The 21,459-nt window shown below is 45.4% G+C and overlaps 1 protein-coding gene across 1 annotated transcript in view; it reads right to left on the bottom strand.

Annotated features, from left to right (window-relative positions):
- The window catches only part of LOC130121128 (cytoplasmic protein NCK2-like), a 52,421-nt gene extending 31,254 nt beyond the window's left edge, over positions 1 to 21,167 (bottom strand). Inside the window, exon 1 of the mRNA XM_056289978.1 lies at positions 21,001 to 21,167. The gene's annotated coding sequence lies outside the window, so the exon portion shown is untranslated. The remainder of the gene's footprint in view (positions 1 to 21,000) is intronic.
- Positions 21,168 to 21,459: the final 292 nt, after the last annotated feature.

A 21,459-nucleotide genomic window follows, 5' to 3' on the forward strand; every position in this document is an offset into this window, starting at 1 on the left:
TCTCCAGCAAATCCAACAAAACGTCCTCGGTCTCGTAGAATCGCTCTTCCGCAACTCGCCGCCAATAACCACGGCTTTGTTCTTAGCCTGTATTTTTCATGTTGTGTGTCGTTTTCGAGCCTGTGTGCATTGTTCATTCATAAAAAGGAGTGTGAAGGCTCTGCCTCTATTTTTACACCCTGAGGGTAACAGTCTGGCGCCCGGGTCCCCCGCTGCAACATCAAAAGACAACACTGTGAAGTACCGAGGGGCAGAAGTAGCGAGAACAGCTTTGATGTAAAACCTTTGTTTACCCTCACCCAGAGGACTCAGATTTACCCTCACCCAGAGGACTCAGATTTACCTCACCCAGAGGACTCAGGTTTACCCTCATCCAGAAGACTCAGGTTTACCCTCATCCAGAGGACTCAGGTTTACCTCATCCAGAGGACTCAGATTTACCCTCACCCAGAGGACTCAGATTTACCCCCATCCAGAGGACTCAGATTTACCCTCATCCAGAGGACTCAGATTTACCCTCATCCAGAAGACTCAGGTTTACCCTCATCCAGGGGACTCAGGTTTACCCTCATCCAGGGGACTCAGGTTTACCTCATCCAGGGGACTCAGGTTTACCCTCATCCAGGGGACTCAGGTTTACCTCATCCTGAGGACTCAGGTTTACCCTCATCCAGGGGACTCAGGTTTACCTCATCCAGGGGACTCAGGTTTACCCTCATCCAGGGGACTCAGGTTTACCTCATCCAGGGGACTCAGGTTTACCCTCATCCAGAGGAACCCAGATTTACCCTCATCCATGGGACTCAGGTTTACCCTCATCCAGGGGACTCAGGTAAACCCTCATCCAGAGGACCCAGGTTTACCCTCACTCAGAGGACTCAGGTTTACCTCATCCCAAGGACTCAGGTTTACACTCATCCCGAGGACTCGGGTTTACCCTCATCCAGAGGACTCGGGTTTACCCTCATCCAGAGGACTCGGGTTTACCTCATCCAGAGGACTCAGGTTTACCCTCATCCAGGGGACTCAGGTTTACCTCATCCAGGGGACTCAGGTTTACCCTCATCCAGGGGACTCAGGTTTACCCTCATCCAGAGGACTCAGGTTTACCTCATCCAGGGGACTCAGGTTTACCCTCATCCAGAGGACCCAGGTTTACCCTCACTCAGAGGACTCAGGTTTACCTCATCCAGAGGACTCAGATTTACCCTCATCCAGGGGACTCAGGTTTACCTCATCCAGGGGACTCAGGTTTACCTCATCCAGGGGACTCAGGTTTACCTCATCCAGGGGACTCAGGTTTACCCTCATCCAGAGGACTCAGTAGGACCTGAGGAGATGCAGAGAGAGAGTGTGTGTGTGTGTGTGTGTGTGTGTGTGTGTGTGTGTGTGTGTGTGAGAAAGCGCGTGTGAATGTGTGTGTGTCTGTGTGTGTGTGTATACGAGAGAGTGATTGTGAATGTGTGTGTGTGTGTGTGTGTGTGTGTGTGTGAGAGAGAGAAAGTGAGTGTGAATGTGTGTGTGTGTATGCATGAGTGATTGTGAATGCGTATAAGAGTGTGGGTGATTGTGATTGTGAGTGTGTGTGTGTGTGTGTGTGTGTGTGTGTGGGATCAGAGATAGGGAGAGAAAGTAAGATAGTGTTTATGTGCATTGTAATTGGAAAACGGGGCCACTTCCAGGTCAGATGACAAGCAGTTGGCAGGTGCTGCAGGCGACTGTTTAGAAATAACAAAATAAAACCTCCACCGCCGTGTTCTGCGTTTCTCCCTGCAGGCCTTACAAATCCACGAGCATCTACACACGCAGAGAAACACAATAGGAAGAAAGAAAATAAACCACAGCCGTTGTCCTCTCTCCATGACGTTCTCACCTGCGGCAGTCATAAACGTGACCATAGAGTCAAACACACGGTGAAACATTAACAACACACACTGATAATATAAACCTGCAAACTGACCGAGACCAAACCACACCTGACCAGACCGAGCGCTTCGGGGACAAAAGGAGGTTTATACAGCCCCCTTAATAATAAACCGGGTTAAACAGACGCTCGAAGAAACACACTACAGATAAACGTATGAAAAACACACAATAAATATATGGAGAACGAGATGAAGGTGAGGAAACTTGTCCTCCTCTTCCTCAAGGTGCTGTGGGGCTTAAGTGCAACCGCTCAGGTGAAAAGTGCACTACGAAGCCTTACTGCAGCTGGACGGACAGAACTGCTACAACACTAAAGCCCAATTTATGCTCCAAATGTCAGCTAGCCTGCTAGCCGACATAAGAAAATGTGTCGTGTACACGACAGCCCTGGGAGACACAAAAAGTGTCTCTCATGACGTCAAAATTGTCGAGAGACATCTGTCTGCTAGCCGACATTTGGAGTATAAATTGGGCCTTAGTTTTAGCAGTCATACACTACACAACTAGTTGCCCCTGATGCTACTGAAGAGGGAAAAGGAAGATGAAGATGAAGGTGAGAGTGAATGAAAAGTTGATACCCGAGTAAAGGGTTGCAGTAACTCACTCCAGGTTTGCCACAATAAGGAAGTAAAAAGGAAATCTGTGAGATTCAGTTGAAGCTGATATCCACGATTTCCCCGATCGGCCCCTCTCTCCTACAGTGGGACTACAAACAAGGTGTAGCAGCCATTGTGGTTGGTGTGCGGTCAGCTCAGCAGTAAACAGTTCCCGCCAACTCCAGTTCTTCTTTCCGTTGCCTTGCTCGGGGGCACAGGCAGGAGTATTAACCCTAACATGCATGTCTTTGATGGTGGGAGAAACCGGAGCACCTGGAGAAAACCCACCACAGACACGGGAAGAACATGCAAACTCCACACAGAAAGTTACCTGGGATGGCCTGGGGTTCGAACCCAGGATCTTCTTGCTGTGAGGCAACAGTACTAACCACTGGGCCACTGTGCCGCCAGACAGTCTAATGTACTACAAACTACATCACACTATATGGGAACACTGTTGTACAGTGATATTGGTTGTCATGGACACATCGGCATCACATTTCAATCTTTTCCTGTTTGAGTAGGAGTGTGTTTACTGCTGCGCCAGTGTTCGTCCTACCCAGTCAAAACATTTCAACAGCGGGATACGGAGACCGGAGAGTGTCTCCAACCATGGTAAAGATGACTGGTAGGGTTATGGAACATGACTCCATGGTCCAGATGGCTAAAATATTTATTTATGGAGAAAAATCAATGATTTCAGCTTGGAAAGGCCACCAATCTATAGCATATGCACTTAGAAAACAAACTGAGGATATTATATGTCTCCATCCTCCTGGTCTTTGCATCCCAGGATCATTTATTTAACCTCTAGTTTACCATCAATCCTAGATTTCATCACAGCCAGCGTTAGGTTTACACTGTACCAAGTGTTTGGTGTAAATTCGGCGTGTGTGTTCGGTGGCCTGTGTCTCCGTCAAAGCCGTGTTTGAACTTTGCACAAACCTGATGGGAGGCTTCCTCAAAAGATGAACACCATGTGATATAGGACAACACATCTGGTCCTCTACTTTTACCAAGTATGGAAAACTTTATTTCCTGCAGCACACCCTGGGCCCCTCAAAATAACAACTGTGAACGCATGAGCACACAAGGGCACTTTTGTAAGCAACCTTTCGCCATTCTTCCCTGACTTATGAAATGCTTTAGTGTTACCAGCTCCCGTTTGGGGCTGCAGAAGTAACCGCAGTAGCAATGCGTTTGCTTTGAAATTTGTTTTCCCTGCTCCTACACGCCACTCAATACACCGCCATAGCCTCCGAAAAGCCACCCTCCCCAACATTCCTGGATTTCGGCATGCCAGTAGGACGAATGAAGCTGGACATGTTGAATAAACACCAGAGGACAAACTGAACGGAATTGTATACTGTTCTGCCTCGACGGTATACTTTACTGGACTGGGCTCTAGGGGAACCAGACGCCTTCGGTGGGGTCGCGGAGAGTAGACGAGAGCTGGGACCGCGAGACGGGGAGGCTGTGGATCGAGGGGAAAATAACGGTCTCTGAGGATGAGACTGTTTGGGTTCACTATCGACGTCAGGATCAGCATTCGCCATCCATGCATGTAATCACACGCGTTACATCTCTGAATAGCCCTGCAGGCAACAAACAGCAGGCACAGAAACTGACTTAATGAAGTAACTTGGGACAGAAAATGAACAAACAAGAGCTCTCTAGCTCTCTATTCAGTCTGGGTGTATGTGTTTGTGTGTCTGTATGTGATTAGCGGCCCTGCAGTGTGTTCACCACGAGTTGTATCCGGTGTGATATATGTTGTTATGGGTAGGTAGTCCGCACTAGAGATGACAAGTGTGTGTAGTATGAGGGCGCTACCTGAACAACAAGCCCAATTATATCAAAGGTAGTTTGTACACTTCTTACTTTTCTGTGCAATGGGAGTTGTGTTGTCAGAGGACGTGCGATTAATTGTAAACACATTCAGAACATCTTGCAAAGAAGCAAAGCGCAAGAATAACTCAGACTCCCTCTCTCTCTGACACAAAGCACTGTTGACTTTGCCCCAGCTTGAGCTTTACCTCCTCTTTGTACCTGCTGCTCCTCAGGTCCCAGCTTCCTCTCCTCCCTCCGCTACGGTCCTGAATTATTCCCTTTGATCAGACACAACCTGGCGCCTCCTCAGAGAGCCAAGACGGATGTATCGAGAGCAGCGAAGGAAAGGTTGGTGCACCGCTTGTAAGACCTGTTGGAGCTCTTGATAACCCCCACCACCACCTGAAAATGATGTACGAGTATGATGTATGCTTTAAGTGACTATCTCGTGCCACGATCCTACTGAACTATCACGCAGTTGTCTTGAAATGCGACTGCACTTGTGTGCCTCTAAATTGGTTCACTAAAATGAACTGTCCAAGCTTCTACCCGTTTAATATTCACTGCCTATTAAAGTGTCTGAGATCGGTGCACGGCTCCAGCGAAATATTAAGATTGTTTGTGAATTTCCATCACTGCAACGTAAATACTATTCGGGTGTCTGTGTGTTCTGTCTAAAGGCTGCATTTTCCAAGATAAACCTACTGAAAAGCAATAAATGTTATGAAAAAGTAGGTTGAGCGACACACACTGCATCTCCATGAAAAACCAATTAGCTCTTAGAAAGTGTCCCCACTTCCTTTGACAGTCAGCAGAAACTGTATGCTAAAAGCGACGGAGAGCGGCATTGATGTAACGTACAATATAAAAGCTAGATTTGATGAAATGTAGAAAAAACAAAGTAAAAATAAAGGGAAAGGGTGAAAAGCCACAGTTGGGTAAGACAGATTCATATTATCTGAATGTGCTGAAGCGGAATTTCACCACCATCTGTGCCTTTCTTTGGATCTTTAGAACACCACACTTTTTTTTGGGGGGGGGGATTTTCTGCCCAGTTGTATCTGGCCAATTACCGCACTCTTCCGAGCCATCCCGGTCGTTGCGCCACCCCCTCTGCCAATCCGGGGGGGGGGGGGTCTGCAGAGAATGGGATAAAATCGAATGGTATGACAGCGGGCATGTGTGACAACCGCCTGTGGAGGACGGACAGTAAACACAGTATAGTAAAAAGATTCAAGCAGACCTTTCTCAGTAGTCTGCAGTAAATAAAAAGCCTTAGTTTTGTCATACCCCCCCCCCTTTTTTTCTGCCGAATTGTATCCAGCCAATTACCCCACTCTTTTGAGCCATCCCGCCCCTCTACCAATCCGGGGAGGGCTGCAGACTACCACATGCCTCCTCCCATACATATGGAGTCGCCAGCCGCTTCTTTTCACCTGACAGTGAGGAGTTTCCCCAGGAGGACGTAGCCCACGGGAGGATCACACCATCCCCCCCCACCCCCCGGAACAGGCGCCCTGACCGACCAGAGGAGGCGCTAGTGCAGCGACCAGGACACATACCCACATCTGGCTTCCCACCCGCAGACACAGCCAATTATGTCTGTAGGGACGCCCAACCAAGCCGGAGGTAACACGGGGATTCGAACCGGCGATCTCTGTGTTGGTAGGCAATGGTGCAGACCGCCACGCTACCTGGAGGCCCGTTTTGTCATATTTCACAAGTTTTAGGGTCTTTATTTATCCTCTCTCTCGGCTCTTTCATGTAGAAGATGTAAGCGGACCACTATTCATTTGGCCTCTAGTATTTACTATTGGGACTCTGGAGCCAAGTCCGTCCGAGGAATTTAACACTCGGCCAAATGGTGAGTGAAGACACTAAGGACAATTCATTTCAGACGCCTCTCACACTCAATCATGTTAACAACCTTGAAGGTTTTTTTTTCTTCTTCTTCCGCCCTTGAACTGTCAGAGAAACACTGTGGCGTCAAACAAAAGGTGACGGATGAGCCACTTGTGCTCCGTGTAATCTTTACGTTCGGCCCCAACCAAACCAATAAAACAATGGCATACTTTCGTTTCCTACGTTTTCCTCTTCCCTCTGTTCTTTTTCGTCTGCCAAGCTGATTTCCATTTCTTGACATGTTACCGTACACTCCACCATTACTACAGTGATTTAGTGTGGCCCCTGGCTTGCGCGGTATTCCTGTTTTTCCTGACATACGGATGATATCATTCCTTCCACACAGCCGCTGCCACATTAAACAGTGAAGCACCACATTCAGCAGGCATCTGCCAGCAGTTTTCCTCACACGGCTGAGAGACTCGCACAGCAACGCCTCCGCCAAGTCAGAAAAAGACAGGGGAAATAAGCAGCCCACAGCAAACGTATGGGACTGAAAATATGTGTGTGTGTGTGTGTGTGTGTGTGTGTGTGTGTGTGTGTGTGTGTACAAACAGTGTGTGTGCAACTTGCGGCACTCTGTGCTTTGCATCTCATAAATAAAGCAGGATTTCCCACAGAGAGAGGAGACCAACTATGTTTTGATCTATGTGATGTGATATTAGTACTCAAGATGTGAATGAGAAAAGCTTAATTGAAACGCTATATTAATTCGATAAAAAAAATCCTAAAATTCGTTAAAAAAAAAGGCGTTTACACTCTCCTGAGGTAAAGTCAGCGTGTCGATAAGGAAACTGTCAGTAAAGGATGATGGAAATTGAATTTTCAAATAAATGACGGAGTTTATTATGTTATCCATTGGTTCAGCTGTTTGAAATACTGCCCGCTGAACTTAAGTCGTTTTGGTCTGTGGGCAGCGTGGAATCCAACTACGTCCTGATGACGTAATGACGGCAACTTAAAATTACGTCTCTGTGGGATCACGTGACGCGCCGATCTGCGCAGACGTAGAAAATGTCGTCTCCCCACTGGATTGCTGTACATTTCATTTTAAAACATATTTCCGCCATAAAGCCGCCTAGGGTGCACATTATACCTATAATGTCACTAGACAACTTTCTCACGCATCCCGGATCGAAGAAGAAAGATGGACGTAAAAAGGGCGGTAAAGGCAATGCTAATGCTACCCATGCTAGCCAACACAATGCGCTTGGGCCGGAGGGTGATGCAACGCATGCTGACAACGAAGAGCCAAATGCATACCAAGACAAATGAATTGTGGAGCGTGTTACTACTTATATAGAGATGATGTTGGACAGTAAATTAGCTAGCATAATTAAACCAGTAAGCGAACTCTCGGAGAAATTCGACAACTTAATCGAGAGGATGGGGACAGTAGAGCAGCGGGTCTCAGACCTGGAGGATGTGTCGGCTACCAGGGTGGGAGCTCTGGAGGCCCAGCTAAAGAAGACACTAGATCGCCTGGAAAGTTTTGAAAACCAAAGTCGACGGCAGAACGTGAGGATTGTCGGATTGAAAGAAGGTGCGGAGGGCAAAACACCGGTCAATTTCTTTGAAAAGTGGATACCAAATGTCCCAAATATGCAACAGGACCAAATCGAGACTGAGAGAGCACACCGCACGGGACCGCTGGTGAGACTCGCCAGTAAGGAGGGCCCGAGAGCCATCCTGGTGAGGATGGACAACTACAGCGACAAACAGAGAATCCTATACGCAGCAAGAAACAGAGGTACGACAAATATCGAGGGTGGAAACGTGTCCCATCAGAATTTCCCAGCGGAGGTTGTGAGGAAGAGGAAGGAGTCGGCAAAGCCCGCAAATTACTGAGAGAAGCTGGGACACGGTACTCCTTCTTGTACCCTGCTGTCAGAATCTTTCACCCCAAATGGCACCAGTTCCTCCTACTCAAACATGGAAGAAACCAATGACTACATCAGTAAACTGCCTGTGTCAAAATAAACCTCTGGCTCTGAGGTTACGTAGACCACCGGGACTGCTTCAGGCCTGTAACATTATGTTTTGTATGTATGTTCCTTCAGAAAATTTGAATTAAAAGAAAAAAAAACAAGAAACATCCTCTGGAAAAACAAGCCCAACACACACACACACAAAAATCACTTCTCTGGTGGAAGGCGAGTCATTTCATTTCTCTGCTATGGGAGGTGACACCAAGTTAGCCGTCTGCTGATGAGCGTCCATTACCGGCCCTCCTCTGAAGATGTAACCTTTTGGAGGTCGTTTATCTCCATAACACCAGCTGATGGAAACATACGATGTGTTTTCTTTTGCCAACTTTTCAAGAAGTACCTCAAAATTTGCATATTTGGATGGAAACATGACCACGGGGAGAGAATAAGAGAAGTGAGAGCAGCAGAGGAAGATAAAGGAGGCCAGTGATAGTCATCCATCCACCAAGGGAGCATCACTACCAAGCACACTGCAACATGTGTTAGGAAATTGACTTGACACAATCAAGCCAAAATCAAATGAAGAAGAACATTTTTAATTAGGAATGCATGATGATATCAGCCGATAAAGGCTTTAAAATGAAATGTCGGCATCAACCTGCAATGCCGATATGACAGGCCGATAAGATGACTCTTTAATTACACTCATGGGAAATGAACCGTCGACCAGGCACGGACGCGGCGCGTCAGTAGGTGGGGAGAAAGGGGGGTTTTTACCTGCTACACCAGCTGTGTCTGTGCTGCATGTGGTGGCATGCCAGCTGGGATTTCTGAGGATTTTTCAGAGATTTCAAGTATGCTACTTGGGAAAATGGGTAAATTAAGCGGAAATTGCTTTAACTGGTACTGAATTAATTAATTAGATTGTTATAACTACAAGATCATGAATATACATTGATTTGATTTAGTATTTTAATGTGCAATGAAAAAAAAACCCACAAAGTTGCCTTGCTGCATGGCATTACCTCTGGTACAATGAGGTATTTATTTCAATCATGTTTAAACCGATTGTACTCGTCTGTTGGAGGGCAGTGTACCCACGCGTAGAGGGAAGAAAATAGACCATTCATTCATTATCCAAACTGCTTATCCTGCTCTAGGGTCGCGGGGATGCTGGAGCCTATCCCAGCAGTCATTGGGTGGTAGGCAGGGAGACACCCTGGTCAGGCCGACAGGCCATCACAGGGCCAACACACACATGGCTGATTCACCTGACCTACATGTCTTTGGACTATGGGAGGAAACCGGAGCAGGGAGAACGTGCAAACTCCACACAGAGGACGACCCGGGATGACCCCCAAGGTTGGACAATCCCGGGGCTCGAACCCAGGTCCTTCTTCCTGTGAGGCGACCGCGCTTACCACTGTGTCACAAAAAAAAAAAAAAAAAGACCAGCCACGTAAAAATAGAGATCAGCAGCATAATGCCCGTGCACCTTTCGTGGTCAGTGTAACAGCTTCAGGTCAGTCCACTACAGGACAGACCTGATGATCTCTGCAATTAGGAGGAAAAACATGTGCATATATTGGCATCAGCAATCAGCCAAAATGAGTTGGAAAATATCAGCATATCGGATATTGGCAAAAATCCAATATTGTGCATCCCTAGTTCTCTGGGACCTGACAGTTTGCCGTGACCAACTTGGTTGTGTACCGTGTTTAAAGATGCAACACATTTGAGTTCTCTCCTATTCACAAATCTGTCTGATATATTCTCTGCCCCACTGCACTTTAGCACCCCCTATTTCGGCTGTATTAGTCAATCCTTGTGTATATCTAAAGATTGTTGTGTTGTTACTCTCTGTTAAGTACACAGAGAGCCACGAAACCGGAGTCAGATACCATGTGTGTGCAAGCCTACATGGCCAATAAACTGGATTCTGATTCAAAAGGGGTTTATGTGCTGTACATTATCAGTTCGAGTCCAGATTGCTGGCTTGACTGAAAGTTTTGGACATCTCATTGCGTAACAGTTTGCTATGAATGAACAATCTCTAGGGCGGGGAAGTTATTCAGCCCATTTCATCACACTACAGCTGGCGACAGGCTACTGGAGATATGACTTGGGGACAGACATTTAGGACAATATTTGCACACACAATAGAATGGTTGGAAAGCTCTGGGACCGACACAGCTCCGTACATCCATTTAGAGGAATGGCTTCGCAGTCCAGTGGTTTAATGTTACCACCAGGATTACAGCAGTGATTGAGCCAAGAGCAGGTCAAGGACGTTCGGCTGTAAACCACACAATTTGACTCTAAAAATAGGTTTATGCTTAAACACCTGCATGTTTGCAACCATGTTTCATGTGCATAAACGTGTTCGCCTGCATACCTGCACACAGCGCGCACAACCTAACTGCAGTCCAAAACTAACTAGTGCAGAACTCAAGTCTTAAACCTTTAAATCTGCCTGAAAATACCGACGGAAACACTGCTGGTTACCTGCCGGAGAACGGCTGTGAAATCAGTTGACTGTCTTTCTTGCTTGTAACTTGGAACAGTTTCTCATTTGAGAAGCCGTTTGCCTTTATCGTTCTTAATCAAAGATGACCGTTGTGTTAAAAAAAAAAAGACAATTTAACCCCTCCTGGTTGTCTTTTATAATCGGCTCATCATTAAATAGTTAATTACAAAAATCCCACACAGGTTTGGGAAACACCATCGTCTGACATTTAGATGAAGTATTTTAATGGCAGTTAACCTTCATTTTTCATTCAGGAGAACTAACCCATTAAAATTTACATAAATAGCACTTCTGTAAATAGTGCAATAAAAATCATTTGAGAGGAAAATCTTAATCGGGAAAACATCTTCAGCCTTACTGGCCAGTCATCTTCTTTGTGCCTACTGCTCTTTTGGTTACGTGTTGATGTCACGCTACCAGATATCCTTCCCTGCTTAATCAATTAGCATTGGTACATCATGTGTAACGCCACAGACATGGTCGACACGCTATCAAGTTTTTGGGAAACGTTCACGTCTGCATCTCTGCAAGTCTTTGCGAGTCACAGTGACCCAGAAAACCGTTTCTCCACATCCATTCTTTTGCAGAGACGTTTACATGTTCCTGTGCAGAGGCACGCCCTGGCCTGGTCCCGTTTGGGACTAACAAACCACTGTCCTGTGGAAATACACTGACAATTTCCTGGTAACTTGTTTGCACTTTGCAGCACATTTGAGTTGGGTTGGGCAAGGTTTACCAACCTGCATCTGCCCATCTGATAACCTCTCTGAAATCCTTGAACCCTTTTCAGTTACCCAAGTGTAACATATTGCTTGAAAATATTTGTGATACAGTATAAAATCTTACCTCTGTCTGGCTTGTCCCAATCTACTTTCAAATGCATCTGTCAATATGGACGCTCTTGTTCTTCTTCTACACCTCTTTACTGTGCACCGGAAAAACATCTGAGGTTACTAGTTTATTATCGTCAGACATCATGCTGAATAAAATGAAAATACTTTCTTTAAAAAGGAACAGGGAAATAATAAAAAGCCTTCCAACAGGTAACAGCATGCTCCGTGTTATTCCTACAGATCTCAGAATAAGAGGTGTAGAAGAAGAACAAAAGAGTTCTTCTAAAACTTCTAAAGAGTTACTGACATGCATTTGAAAGTAGACTTGGACAAGCGACACAAAGGTGAGTTTTTAGACTTTATCACAAATATTTTCTTTTTACTTGAGTAACAGAAGAGAGTTCAAGGGTTTCAGAGATGTTAGTCACGTCCTTAACAAAACATGAGCAAGATATTTATTCCATCAACCAATCCTAAAAACTCTCCAAGGAGGATTGTATAGAGCAAGACACAAACAAAAACAAAAGTAAAGGAGAGACAGAAGAAGAGAAAGGAACAGAGAAACTCTGTAAGGAAAAAAATCAATTCCTTCTCATAGACATTAGAGAGGATTAAGCTCCACAAAACAAAGCACGTCCTGCACGCAGTACGGAAACAACCCAGAAAACATGACTGACTGGTAAAATAAGGAAAATAAAGGACCTGTCCATTCAGAGACCTCTGCACACTCCCAGCTGTCAGGTCTTAACATGAGCAGATGCAGATATGCAGCTCCCTCCACTACGCCGCTCTGTCTCACTCATTCTGTCATTCTGGCAGCCAGACTTTTCCTTTTTTCTTCTTCTTCTTCTTCTTCTTCCATGCTGGTGCCGGGTTTTAGGCACCAGAGCGTGTGGCAGGTTTCCCACTGGAGTCAAATTCCATCTCCCTGATGCATGTCTCAGCAAAGACACACTCCATTGTGTGAATTTGAGAAGGCTTTGTGATGCTGTCATGCTTTCTGTTTGTTTGTATGCACGTGCACTTCCCTTGATCGCTTGATATTTGTTGAAAGCAATCTTGCAGACAGGAACTAAACAAGACAGACACTATCCCCTCTGTCAGATCAGGCTGCACATGCCATCAACTTGCTCGCTTCATTCCATGTCTCCGTCATAAGGATGTACGATAACGTTAAAAGTGGCATTCTCCAAGATTTCAACTCTCCATTAGATTACCATCTTTGGCTGGCTGACAATCTTTGATGCTTCTCTCTGGTTGGCCCACTAGAGAGGAAGTTCCGCCTTTCCTCTCTGATTGACCAGTCACTGCTGACTGAACTAAAACACACCAATTCCTATAATGGTGCATAGGCACAGGTTGAGATTTTTCGTAAAAAGTGTCGTACCAACGCCTCTTTTTAAAATGCAAACGCTTGGGCGTCCGGGTAGCATAGCGGTCTATTCCGTTGCCTACCAACACGGGGATCGCCAGTTCAAATCCCGTGTTGCCTCTGGCTTGGTCGGGCATCCCTACAGACACAATTGGCCATGTCTGTGGGTGGGAAGCCGGATGTGGGTATGTGTCCTGGTCGCTGTGTTAGCGCCTCCTCTGGTCGGTTGGGGTGCCTGTTCGGGGGGGGGGTGATCCTCCCACGTGCTGCACCCCCCTGGTGAAACGCCTCACTGTCAGGTGAAAAGAAGCAGCTGGCGACTCCACATGTATCGGAGGAGGTATGTGGTAGTCTGCAGCCCTCCCCGGATTGGCAGAGGGGGTGGAGCAGCAACCGGGATGGCTCAGAAGAGTAGAGTATTTGGACGGGTACAATAGGGGAGAAAAACAAGGGGGGGGGTGCAAATACTGTCAGAAACAAAGGCTTAGTGAGAAGAATCATTGTTTTACCCTAGTCGGTAATAGATGGTAATGAAACAGTTATTCGTTTATATGAAGAAGTTTGAGATTACGAGTTTTAAAGTCCATGATGAGGAACTGGTCGTCCACTGGCTGCTGTAAACGCCATCAAATTCATTTGTGCCAATTCCGTAATGGCAGTTTTCTTTGAATATGTACACGTTATTACTGATACAGTCGCTAACAACTCACCCAGATGTTCCTGCAAATCACCTTTCCTGGTGGCAAACATTTAACAAAGAAGGTGTGGTACTTGGATGGCAAAGCAGAATAATATATTAGTACATAAAGTCCAAGGTTCATGGTTCGACACTTGTCGGTCACTTTGGTTAAACGTGTCCGCTAACTGAGTAAATGTGAGATTATCAATAACAGAATTTGTCTCGACTGCTGCATTGTTGTGCTATTTGATGTCATGCTAAAGCAAAGCAGGAAATAGACAGTAAAATTAAGTGTGGTTTTGTTCTAATTTAAAGCTACCATCATGAAGATTTACTCGCAAACAAATCCTATTTGATACTTTCTATTTATTAGCAGCCAAATACAGAAGAAAGTGGAGGGCATCGATGAGACTGAGGAGGAAGTACAGTTGTTGTGTCTAACCAGCAGATATCACAGAACAAGCTGGTAGAAGACCTTTACCAACAGGTAGTACAACATCATAAAGTATACATAAGGAAACATACCTTCTACCCATTTTCACCACAAAAACGGCGTATTCAGATTTGTCTGTGTTTGTGAGGACATACTCAGAGCTACCAGTATTACCACAGGTGTCAAGAAGTTGAACAAGATTGTCAGACTTCAATATGTTGGATTTAGATCTTCATCAGGTCTACAGACTAGGCCATCTTATGAAGCGTAATCAACATAAGGGTTTAACAGAATGATGACTCTGCAATGCTCGTCTTAAAAGACTGTCCAGCATGAAGAATCAGAATATTAAATAGACTGGGCATTGGTGCCCCCAGCAACACACAACCTATGGTGCGTGCGTGTGTGTGTGTGTGTGTTAATGAGGCTGACCCCCAAAGGGATGTATGTAATGCGAAGGGATCATGTTCCTCTGAGGGAACTCTTGGAAAATGGACCACTCTGTGAAGTTCAGATAAGCAAAGCCAACTTGTGTTATTGGCGAGATAACTGTATGTTGTTTGTCTCTGCCACGTATGTATTTATGTATATGTGCGTGCGTGTGCGTGCAAAGCCAAAGGGGGATATGTCCACTTAATTGAATCAACTGATGCATGAAGGGCCCACTAATGCCTCCACTATAACAACACGACAAAACAAACACACAAACAACGGCTTATCTCTTTTAACGAGTCGCACAAGCCCCGTGTGTTCAGGAGGCACAGCGGGCTCTTCTTTCGAGTCGAGAAGTAAAGTTGATTGGATTTGACAACTTTCAAAAACGGACACCAAAGGATGCGAGCAGTGTCGCTCAACAGGATGATGTCAGCTCATGATCGAGCAACAGGAGAGCACCTGAACAGTCGAGCATGAGGGTGGAGTTTAAACGTTCATCTGACACCGCCATTTTTTTTATAATCAAATCTTCAAACCTGGAGATTTCCATGCAAACAAATGTCAGCCTGTATACTTTAAATTGCTGACAACACCTCATCCACCAATATCCAAATCATGAATGGTTTCACAGTTACTCACTCGGTGAACAGTATTTTACATCTTCACCATAGCAACGCATTTAAGGAGGAAAAGAGCAAATATCAGCGAGTTTGAGGGAGAAGAAGTGAAGTCGATCCTGACAAGCAGATATGACAGAACAAGCAAGTAGAAGAGGTTTCAGTCGCAGTTTCTTTACTTGTCTGGCTGGTCCTGCGACTTATATTCCAGAGCAACTTATACAATGTAAGTTTGTTGGACGAATACGATGTATTTCAACTACGGCCACTAGACGGCGCTGTTTAATCTTGTGACTCAATTGAAAATACTGTACTGCCATATAAATGCGACTTATACACCGAGGCGACTTAAGTTTGTTTTTTTTTTCTCCTTACAATGCGTTTTTTGCTGAGTGCGACTTATACGCCTGTGCGACTTCTAGTCTGGGAAATATGGTAAATTTAGATTATATTTTGTTAAGACTGCTCAGAAATGTGTCTTGTGTCAACAAGTACACTCTGTTTCACATACAGGGGAACAGACACACGTTAATGCATTAAAATCTCTCTCTCGCTCTCTCTCTCGCTCTCGTCACGGGCAAACCGCTGATTTTCTGCTGCTCTGTAACACGACCCTCTGGCCATTCGTACCACCAGATAGGATGGGCGAGCCGTAACCCTTAATTACAATTTAATGACTGCTTCTGATGGTGTTTCAGAATTAATGGACCCTTTTGTTAGTCTTGGGGTGGGAACTGGGCAGCCCACAAAAGGGGAGAAGGGATTTGAGTTTACAATCCCTGAAGTAATCCCAAACCTCACCCGTGACTACCGTTGATCCAAGCCCTCTGTGAGGTTCAACATTGTTCTCCCCGCGTCTTCCTGCGATGCACTAAAATCAACATTAAACACCCCGACCTTAAAAAGAAACCCCCGCATGGAACCCACGGCCATCGATTCCTGACCTGATCCGTCTTTGTTCTCCTTATGTTCTGTGGTTTTCCTTCATCACCCAGCACATGGATGTCCTATTCTCTTTATGAATTTACATGTTTGCCTAACACACCGCCCAGCGCCGCGCCTTCACCACACCCTATTCATTCCAACAGGTCGACACTTTGTGGACAAGGCAAGTAAATAGCCGAAAAACAACTGCGCAAAAAGTGGATTTTTCTCTTTTGTGTGTGTGTGTGTGTGTGTGTGTGTGTGTTCTGTTATGTGGTGTGTGTGTACCAGAGTAGGATTGGGCCTGATGCCCGGTGCTGACACAAAGACAGCGGCAGCAATGGACTGTTGTTTCAGTTGTTGGGCCATAACAGAAGGGCATGAGGAGGAGGAAGAGGAGGAGGAGGGCGATGGGTGATGAGAGAGATGAACGACGATGAACGAGTGCAGATGTTGACGTACACAGCTGAATCCTTAGTCCATTGTCCTATAATGAGACTGGACGCTTGGAAAGTGACGACTAAATTCAGGGTGAAAAGGGAGAAAGTTGCATTGCATTCAGAGAAGAAAATCATGAGCTAATTAAAAGAAAAAGAAGATTCCCACAGTCGTTGGGTCAAATGAAAAACAATTTGTATTACAGGAAAGATTCAAGCCTATATTCAAAATAATACAAACTGGTGCTACATAGAAAAAAAAGTAGTGGTCTGATTTGCACTTGGCAGTGAAGGGTTCATTGTCGTGTCGCTTCAAATAACGATGGACTTCACAGCTCTGTGTGTGTTTGTGTGTGTGTGTATTTTTGTTGTTTCAGACAGCATGCTCAGATTCTCATCTCAGCTAGGGCGTTTGCCCCAAATGAGGCTCAAGTTTCTCACTCAATTATAACCAAAGGTATGCATCAGCTAGCTTACATCTCCAACATTAGCCGACTTTTGCAATCCCGTCTAATTACTGCTAATTTGGAGGTAAATATAACACACGGCTAATTAACACCGAGATCTTGGTCGGGTCAAATTCCTCCTATATGCGAGCTTGCTCAGCTCATTAACCCAACTCTGATCCTGAACATACTGTGTAGGCTGCAGTTCAGATTCTGCCTCTGCGCTTGGCATGTGTTGGCATGACTCGAAGGAACGCCAACTGTCTGACCGACAGTTTGCCATTTCAATAGGTGCAACAGCTCACACACTTTCTCTGCTCCGTGGCATTAATATGCATTTTTCATATAACTGGCACTGAGCAGAAAGGCCATCTCTCTTGAGAGTCGTCTCAGTAAAATCCCTTCACTCGAAACAAGTACACCACTAAATTTATACTCAGCCACACTTCAATTTTTGTAGTAATATATAGAGAATATCATTGCAATCGCAATCATCTATTTATTCATATCACAACATCTGCTTTCATATGCAAAAAAAAAACACCATGTTTTAGTATCTAACAGAGGTACATCACATTGAACTGTTTGGCAATGTAAAGTATAATATCAAACCAAAACTAGTTTTCAAATAATACTCCCTATTCAGACCTCATTTTGTGAGAAATTTCATGTGAGATTCTCGTTATCATAAATTTAGACAACAAAATTGCATATCAAGATATGACAATATGCAAATTTCCTCCCAATACAACACCACTCAAAGACAATTAACAATAATATGTTCATACGTACGAGCATATATGATGCAGACAAAGAGACAGACAGGGCCCAGACTGTCTCAGCGCCCCATCTTCTTAACATCACACCAAATCCTCTTTCTCCTGTCAGGTCACGGGGTCATTGGGCCACAGTGTGGGGGTTCACTTTCATGACCGTACCTACTGCTAGCTTACTCACTACCGCACCCTGGATTACACATGATTAGAAAGATGATATGACAATAACAATAAAACCACCATTGTCTGTCTCTCCGACATGGCCTTCATTTTTCCCTCCAGTGCTGTCCATCTGTTCCTGCATTTGTTTTTTTCATGGAATTAGGGCTGAGCAATAGATCGACATTAAACTGATATCATGATATGAGACTGGATATCGTCTTAGATTTTGCATATCATGTTGTGATATGGTGGTGTGGTCTTTTCCTGGTTTTAAAGGCTGCATTACAGTAAAGTGAAGCAATTTGCTGAACTTACCAGACTGTTCTAGCTGTTCCATTATTTAACGTCACCCATTTACTCATTATATCCACATGGCTGATGATTTTATATCAAAATTTCATTGTGTAAATATTTTGTGAAAGCACCCACAGTCATCTCTACAATATTGTCCCAACATCAACTAGAGGTGTGTATTTGGTCAAAAAATATTGAGATTTGATGTTGCCCATATTGCCCAGCCCTGCATGGATTTAGATTTGCCTGAGAGAGGGACGAGCTCACGCAGCGAAAAAAGCCGTCTTGACACTCATCCGAACGTGGCTTCTCACCGCGTTGCTCCGGCTTCCCCTCGGAGAACGGGAGGTGACCGAGATGCAGCGCAGCTCCCAGTTCAAGCCATGAAGCCACGGACACGTGATGAAGTTTCGTCTCAATGGAATAGGAAACCACTAAATATCGAGGGATGGACTATGAGACATGAGGTCTCAAACACCATAATTAAAGTCATGATAAAGTGACATTTAAATCTATTTGAGGTCAGTTTTCCGAGAAACACCAAATTTGGTCTGGATATATATATATAAAAAATAAGTTGTCAGTCGACACACTCACATAAGTCTTAAAACTTACGGCCTGCGAATTCAAATGAAAAAGGGTATTTATCTGATTTGCACTTAAAATAGCCCACTACTGAATTCACAATTACAACATCACGTAATGCGCCGTTTTGATTTACTTGGTAATCACACCATTGCAGGGTTGTGTAGTGCTGCAGATACACTACGGCCTTTTTCACCTCCGGTGTTCGCAGTGGTACTGGGAAGTACTACCGACTTCAGATTATGGGTCAGGGAAGCTAAAAATAAAGTAATACATCCTTTGCAGTTCTCCATTTATGAGTGTTGAATTTCCAAATAAAAGAGGTCGGCAACTCTTAATGAACAGACTCACTGTATGACGCAGTAATTTCCAGTTGTTGACAGAAATACACGGTGATGATCTCAGGCAAAACTGCGCGGTTGTGATGTGAGAAACCTGTTAACGCTCCTATTCAGTTACACATGCACATCACATATGCACATTCACAAAACAACAAAGCGGTGTTGTGGATGTGTGGGTGAAGGCTACATCCAGTTTCCATCCTGCTGTAATACTACGTCCCCACAACTTTGTTTAGCTCTTTTTCGCATCAACCAGGCATGAGGAAAAAACATGTTGTCTCGCTAAAAAACATTAAATCTGCTGACGCCACGTTGTTTTTGCATTTTCTGTCCGTGCATGTTCAACTGTAGTGTGCTACGGGCGACCAACTCTTCAGAATATGTCTAAACCTAAGGACCTTTAGTGTTTAGCAAACATAGACTTGCTGCTACTTTACACTTAATATACACCCCTTCCATGACAGTAAACTTGACTATGTAGTGACTTCAATATATATTGTTGGTTTTCTTAATTTTATCCTGAGAGAAGCATTATGATTACTTAGGCCTGCACTGCAGATTTTTGCAAAAGTTTGAAGTGGATGGTGGCATGATTTGCTGTGTGTCGAGACCTGGACGTGTTGCTGACTTCCTGTCCAGTATTTATTACACCAAAAAACCTGCTGTCGGCCCTGAAGAGGCTCCATTTGAATGAAGTTGAACAAAAAGCAAAACATTAATCTGGGACATTAGCAGTCACTGGGCCTGTAGTCCACATACCTGTCATTGCCAAGGGAACCTCGTCCTACCACACAGTATAATCATGGTGATCTCAGCTGGAGGGTGTGACAGCAACATAGCTGGGGCACGACAGCATACCTGCACTGTAAACTGGCCGGCTTAGGATGTAGACACAGCCCTTTGATTAGATAAGAGACACTGATAAAAAAAAAGAAAGAAAATCTCCCCTTCATTGTCTCTCTAAGCTGACACAAAGACCAAGGTTTCATATCTGAAAATGGCTGAATAGCTGGGTGTTATGTTTGCAGACCTCTCGCACTCTGGAAAATATCACAACCACCAAGAAATAGGCAGCATTTCAACTGTGGCAACTCATATATTAGTAGTCAGCAGCATTGGTACTGGGTGCTGGAACAAAGGGGGGGGGTGAATATACTCTACTATGCACCACTTCCAACTTGTCTTCTGAGACATCAGCATAGTTGAAAAGCTCGACATGTGGTCACAGCAGCCCATCTGCGGCGCAAGCGCGACTGGTTTCCTGCAAATGTTAGTCTATTGACGCTACACTGCTACACTACTACTGCACGGTTCCTGCTGCCAAACTGATGAATAAAGAATGAAACCAAAGTGTCCGAAACTGAGATGGCGATACCCGACCTGCCTCCACATTGCCCCGGTAGTCTGCAACAGTAGGCCCGGCCTACGAGAAGCGGTCCGGCGCAAGACGGGGCGAAATCAAACAAGCCACGTTTCAAGCAGCATTTCGAAGCCTTCCCAGGGGGGTAGGCTGCTTCGTTTAAACAGCTTTAAAGCTAAAGGGAAATCTCGCTCCAACAGATCCGCCTCTCGCGTACATCTGGGCGGACAAAGAGGCAGCGGCGAAGTCGGAGAATAAACATGAAGTGGGACACGTCGCGCGACCATTCCGACCCAACTTTAACCCCTGCGTGCGGTTCGGTGTCACAACCCGTCCGCGGAGCACAAGACGACCCGACCCGACCGGGGTTATTTTTCCAGTTTGGGTTTTTATTCTTTTAACATCCGCTTGCGTTTCTGTCGCTATCTCGTCTCACGCTCTGCGTTTGGACCGCTGGAACACAATCGAGCGCCCCGTCTGTCTACTTCTCCCTGCCCATCGACAGCCTCTGCCTGGTTCAGCGACCGAGGTATCCCGGTCCGGTCCGGTCCACCCGCACCAACTTCTGCGGAGTTGGGTCGGGGCTCGGTGTCTTACCTTGGTGTTCCCCCCCGTCGGACTGGACCCCGCTCGCACACGCCAGAGGAAAGGCTTGCTTGAACCCGGGCAAAAAGTTAAATAAGAAGAAAATCAAACGCTCATTCTTCCGCCTCGCGGTTAGCTTTGGTTTAACGCTGATAAACTCGGGCTGTTGCCACCCAGCCTTCCTGCCCGCGCCCGCGCTCCCGTCGCGCTCCCGTCGCCGCCGCCGCCTCCTTCGGCCCCACCGCTCGTTCGACCAGTGACGTCATCGCCGCCGGACTACGTAAAGGAGCCGCCGGAATTTTATTTGTTTATGTTCTGTTTGTAAGTTGCTCCTGAATTGGATTTAAATAAAGTTTTGGGGGGTAAAAAGCCACCAGAATTTATATATACACACACACACACACACATATATATATGTATGTATATATGGGGGGTCAAATGTAAAGAAGAACGCGACGTTTTTGAAGGGCT

Source organism: Lampris incognitus, chromosome 11 (genome assembly GCF_029633865.1).
Source record: "Lampris incognitus isolate fLamInc1 chromosome 11, fLamInc1.hap2, whole genome shotgun sequence".
NCBI lineage: Eukaryota > Metazoa > Chordata > Actinopteri > Lampriformes > Lampridae > Lampris > Lampris incognitus.